This window comes from Gopherus flavomarginatus, chromosome 9 (assembly GCF_025201925.1).
Source record: "Gopherus flavomarginatus isolate rGopFla2 chromosome 9, rGopFla2.mat.asm, whole genome shotgun sequence".
NCBI lineage: Eukaryota > Metazoa > Chordata > Testudines > Testudinidae > Gopherus > Gopherus flavomarginatus.
In genome coordinates this window covers 36,696,662-36,703,115 of record NC_066625.1, presented here as the reverse complement: position 1 = coordinate 36,703,115, position 6,454 = coordinate 36,696,662, and positions in this window count along the sequence as shown.

Sequence of the window (6,454 nt, the reverse complement as noted above, 5' to 3'; positions counted from 1 at the left end):
AGAGGAACACTCTGCTAACTATAGCTTCTCCGAATACATGAGTCAGAGGAGTGCTAAGTTATCAAATGCGGGCAAGAGTTGCCAAAAGCCAGTGGATCTGAGTAGAAAAGGGGGAGGGGAGCCACACTACTTAATCTCTTCATTGCCATCATCTGCTATAACTTCTGTGCTGAGTGAGGCTGAAGAGGACAATCAGCATCAGGGGGGTTCAGTGCCTATAGGGTGACCAGATGTCCTGATTTTATAGGGACAGTCCCGATGTTGGGGTCTTTTTCCTATATAGGCTCCTATTACCCTCCACCTCCTGTCCCGATTTTTCACACTTGCTGTCTGGTCACCCTAAGTGCCTACACTGTGCATGCACTTCCAGAGGCAGGGGTCGGTGCTTGGGGCAGCATCAGCAGGCTGGTTGGCTCAGTGACTCCAGTGAGGGAGGCGGTAGCAAAGCAGTTAATACAATACCCTGCCTTCCAACATTCTCACCTCAATAGTTATTTGCCTGTCCTGAAACGGGGAGCGCAGTGTGCTGGAAAGGTGTCTAGTTTCACCACAGTGCCTGTAACTGGCTATGCATACTCTGCTGTTTGTGGACTATTTGTGATTCCTTACAGCCATACTCAGCTGGGAGTCACAGCCGCTGTCCCTACGCCTGCACAGTCGCCTTCTTCATTTGCAGAAGCAAACCCATTTGGCAAAAAGCTGGGCTGGATTACCAAATGCACTCTCCAGCTCCATGCCAGCATGGCCTGCACTTAGGGCACAAAAGCCTTCATTTAGCTTCATTCAACTCATTTCATTCAGCGACAGAGGGTTCCCAGCAGACAGAGCTGGCCCTAAAAGCACTGGCACTAGTTACTTGGAGGTAAAAACAGCACTTCTAATGCTCAAAGAAGTGGTAGTCAGACCTCCTGGTTCTCTCCTCAGCTCTGCCACTGACTCACTACACAGCTCTGGGGCTAATCACTTACCCTGTCTGTAGCTCAGTGGCCCCGAGTCTCTGAGTCCTTCCAACAACTCCCTGACGGTGCTGCCTGTTTCCCCACATGATAGCAGGACTCCCAGCCAGGGCCAGATTAACCCCGCACCGGGCCCTAGGCAAACATACATTTCTCCTGGCCTGGTGCCATGGGGAGAGCCCAGATGGGGTGAGAAGGTGGGGTTGGTGAGCTAGCCGACCCCTCACTCACCCTGCAGCAGTGGCGCCTGCCCCACAGGGCTGGGTCCGGCTCGTTGCTCCACTGGTATAGCTCCACCGTGTTGCAGTGCCACTCAGGTTTCACCCTGCACAGCAGATCGCAATGCCCAGAGTGGGGAGCTGGTCCCAGCCCTGCGGGACAGGAGTGGTTGCTGCAGGATGAGCATGGGACAGGCTAGCTCTGCAACCCCCCATGCCTCCCCTCCACACTGGGCTGGGATTAGGGTTGTGGTGCCAGGGCAGAGGGTGCTGCTAAAGCATTGGTGCCCCCTCAGCAGGGCAAAGACACAGCGTCCGCAGAGGAAGAGAAGGACACTGGTCTCTGATTTTGGGGATCCCTCATGAATTTGGACCCTAGGCATGTGCCTAGTTTGCCTGTAGTTAATCCAGCTCTGCTCCAGGCCACAGTCTCTTTACACTCAGCTATCAGTGCACTGAGGCAGAAGCATCCCAGGGCAGCTTGCTTTGAGAAGCGTAACAGGCAACAGCCTTTGTTTTTTTATTGAAGATCCTGCTCTCCCAGATGCCTCCCTTTCGGACTGCCTGAGAACACTCTATGCTGGCATCTCTTGGGACACTAGATAGCTGAGGGAAGTGTCTGCATAGCATCTTTGCCGGGGGCTGCACATCTCTACCCAGTTATTAAAGATCAACACCACTTCTCTGACATCTGTGGAGAACTGTTGCTGGCTAGGGAGTAGTGGTTACAGCATGCCACAGCTGATGATGAGGTTACCCATCACATAGCCAAGGCTGGCTCTGCATTTGGAATGCTGTCACAGCACCAAAGGAACAGTAAGGCCATCAAAACAAGCACCAAGTTCAATGTCCATCAGGCAGCTGTGCTAACAATGCTTCTATATGGTTGTGAGACATGGACAATATCACCACCACATGAGGAGACTTGATCAGCTCCAAATGCACTGTCTTCAATCTGTTTGCAGGGTCAAACGGTGAGGCAAGACTCCCAATACTGAAATCCTTAATTGTTGTCGGATGTTTGGCATTCAAAGCATGCTCATAAAAGCTCAGCTGTGTTGGTCTGGCATCTCGAGAATGCCCAGGCCATATTTTATGGTCAGCTAACGTAATGCTCCTCTTCTCATGGTGGACGGCACAAACAAGATAAAGATGCACAGAGCACGATGGAGGCAGATTTGTCATCATTAACCTCTGTGAAGTCAGGCACCTTAGCACCTCATGTGGAAAAACATGACCAGCACAAAGCAAGGATACAACAGCCTGCAATGGTCACATAGACAAGCCTGTCTGTCCCACAGTTCAATTCTCACATTGGTCTGACCTTGAATTTACATGTTCACCTATAGTGTTTGCTGGGTCCTCATACGTTGACATGAGACTCCATCATTTTCTGAAGCTACGATCCCATTTTCAGGGGCAATGCTTTGGAGATTGGGATAGAGAAAGCAGAAGTGACTAAGCTGACAAGGTAGCAGAGATAAGTAACAAACCTTTCTATACAACTAACAGCCTCCATATCCCTGTATCGCCTTTATTTGGAGGTATGCGCTTCTTGCCACTAAGATCTGCTGATAATTGCGTAGAAAAGCAATGTAGGATACGTCTACACTGCAATCCAAGGTGCAGCTGCTGCTTGGGTTGGCACACCACGCTAACACGGCTAAGAATAGCAGCGTAGATCTGGTAGCATGGGCTTCAGCAACACAAGTACACACACAGGGTCCCCAGCATGCTTGGCCAGCCCGTACTGCCACGTCTACAATTCTATTTTTAGTCGAGTGTAATGGGTTAGCGGGGGCTCCTCCACCTCTGGGTCAGTGGGAGGCCACTCTGCCTCACTACACCGTGCTAGTACTGGTAAAGTTAGTGTAGGTATGTCTACCCAACCTGCAGTTGCAATTTTGGCACAGGGCAGGGGCCCTGGACCTGCTTCATTTACAGGGGCCAGGCAGCCCCTCGTGCCAGGAGCCTTGCTGGTTATTTCCATTAGGAGGAAAAATGAATGAGAGAGTCAGGTATTCTTTTGTACAATCCTATCTGTTCACCAAGGATGTGCACAAAGTCCTGTTTCCCTGACCACAGCAGGAACAAACAACTGAAGACAGTTTCCTTGTTTAGAAATCCAAGCCTGCCTTTCCAGCCAGTACTGTGCCCAAAAGCAGCTGTCTCTGGGCTTCCAACCAGGCCACACTCACCACTGCTTCTCTTGTTGGCTGGCTGTTGGCTTTCTCCTTGCGTTCTGCCTCTGATTAACACAGACACACACAGAGCTGCAGCCAGGTGCCATGGCTTAGCTGCTGCCAGGGCTGCCTCCAGCGTTTTTGCTGCCCCAAACGGCGGGAAAAAAAAAGCCGCAATCGCGATCGGCGGCAGCTCCACCATGCCGCTTTCTGGTTCGGTGGCACTTCTGCAGCAGGTCCTTCCCTCCGAGGAACCAAGGGACAGCCACCGAAATGCCTCCGAAGAGCCCGACGTTCCGCCCCTTCCCCTTGCCTGCCCCAAGCACCTGCTCGCTATGCTGGTGCCTGGAGCTGGCCCTGGCTGCTGCTCAGGGCCTTCCCATGCTGGGCAGTGCCTTGAGCGGTGGTTTCCATTGTTCCAGCTATCACTAGACAAAAGGTCATTTAATTGTCCCTTCCATTTAGCCCGAATGAAAGCACTTCACACAGCCATCTGCTTTAATTAGGTCTGTGACTGATGAGAGGTAATAGCTTTTAGTGGACTGTCCTCTAACCAGATGTTTCTCCTGTCTTGGTTTTCACACCTCAACTGCTAGAACAGGGCCTCATCCTCCCTGATTGAACTGACCTCGTTATCTCTAGCTTGCTTGCTAGCATATATATACCTGCCCCTGGAAATTTCCATTACATGCATCTGAGGAAGTGGGTATTCACCCACGAAAGCTCATGCTCCAAAACGTCTGTTAGTCTATAAGGTGCCACAGGATTCTTTGCTGCTGGTGAGTCTTGCCCACATGCTCAGGGTTTAGCTGATCGCCATATTTGGGGTCTGGAAGGAATTTTCCTCCAGAGCAGATTGGCAGAGGCCCTGGGTTTTTTTTGCCTTCCTCTGCAGCGTCGGGCATGGGTCACTTGCTGGAGGATTCTCTGCACCTTGAAGTCTTTAAACCACAAGTTGCCTGAGCTATTGAAGTCCTCATGGGTCAGGGGTTTGTTACTGGAGTGGGTGGGTGAGATTCTGTGGCCTGCGTTGTGCAGGAGGTCAGACTAGAATGGTCCCTTCTGACCTTAAAGTCTATGAGTCTATGAGTCTATGTGGTGGTGGTCTGAGGGCTCTGCACTTCACTGATGAGGCTGCCGCAGATTGGCTCGGCAAGCTCTGCATTCAGTAAGAAGACTGGACTAGCTACCGTTGGTGAACGAGAGAAACTCTCGAGTCTCCAACATAACATTACTTTACAGACACAGAGATGCTCAGATATTTTGATAAAGGTTGCCATAGACTGTGTGCAACCCAGACAACTGAACTTCAACCAGATCTGCCAGTTGCAGGTGCCAAAAGGAAAGCTGGATATTAAAAAACCCACCCAATGCGTAGCTGTCATAGCAGTGCAAAGGGTGATGCAAACTGCTCGATAGGACCCACATTTTTCACCTGCTAGAGAAACCACTTCCTCCTGACTATGAGATGAACTAGTTTTAAGAGAACCCTCCAGCAAAATCAGTACCTAGTAAGATATAAAATCCTTTGTTATGCCTAAAATCTTAGGAAACATATTTTTTAAAATTGGTAAAATTTCATAAACATGTCTATTGCTATGGAGCTCGCACAAACTAAATTAGTGTTCCCTTTTTCTAAAAGCAATGAACATTGTTATGAACACACTAAATCTCTGTGACTGATTAATTTACTACATATTTAACTCACTGAAACAAAGACAATATTTTAATCTGGAATGGTTACTCTATGAACGCTTAAGAGTACATTTAAATATAAAATCAGATTAGAAATACTGATTGAGAAAATGTAAAACAGAGAAGAGCTGCATCATGCACTCCATAATATTTAAAGCAGGACAGCTGACTCGCCCTTACTACAAAGTTTTTGGAAATAAATCTCTGACAAACTTCAGAGCATATCAAGAAACCTGTGACTGACATTTTTTATTCCCAAATTTAGTGCTTTTAATTAGGTAATTTCTGCATGTCCAGTCTTCACCATCTGGCATGCAGTGGGAAACATGCTCCATTTTCTTTAGAAAGAAATTGCAGAAGAGTGTTTTTTTCAAATGTCATTTGCTTCATTTGGGTTCTGGGATTTGGCTGGAAGAGGGTAAGCAGGGAGGGTGAGGGCAGGGCCTAGGCCGAGTGGGGGTGGGGCCTGGGTGGAGCAGGAGGGGAGGGCCACAGGCCGAAGAGATGGGCTGGGGAGCTACCCAGCATGCACTGCAGTCTCCTTAGGCAGGAGCCATCTTTGCAAAGCCAAATGCACTGGCACCGGGAATTGTGCATGAAGTAGAGGGTCCGGGGGCCCTGCGGGGAACTGAGACTCTCCACTGCCGTGAAGCTGGCTGGGCAGCTCGGTATCCTTGCTGCTTTGTCCCTCCTGACCCGGGCTGCGAACCCAGGCTGCCATCGGGCATAGGGCCCCATAAATCCTAAGGACAGTTCTGGCAGGATGCACTAACATACTGTGCTACAGTTGCTTCACATGTGCTAATCACTAGAACAAACCCCAAAAAGGGTTACACCGGGCAGACAACTGTTACACTCCACTCACCTTCTTGCATGATTGCATTTACCATCCGACAGAGAGGGCACAGAAATAATTAACTCCCAGCCAAGGGATACTCATTGGATACATCACGTGAGAAATCCACAGAGCCTCACCGGAAAGGAAGACTCTCAAGAGATCAGTTACAGTAAACAACTCAAGAAAGATGTATCAAGAAAGGAGATTAAAACATGGTTTGTTTTCCCAAATGAGATTTTAGAAATGTCTCTGCTTTAATTCAACCCTAGCTGCGACTGATGCTGGTGTCTCTCTTAGCAGGGAGTAGACACTTCACTAATACATATTCAGAGGCAGGCCTGCTGGGAACTAGACTGAGACAAAGAAAATGCAGCTTAGCATTGAGACTGAAAGAGAAAGGCAGAGACTTCCAATGCTGTAATTAATCCAAACCAGAAAAAGTGACAGAACTTGCTCTACAGCCGCTTTGAAAGCCTCTTGCCTTGTGAATTCAGATGGAATCAGCAATTCCTGCATCTTAACTAGAGCGAATCCGAAAGTGGGGGTTTTCCTTTCAGAAAATTT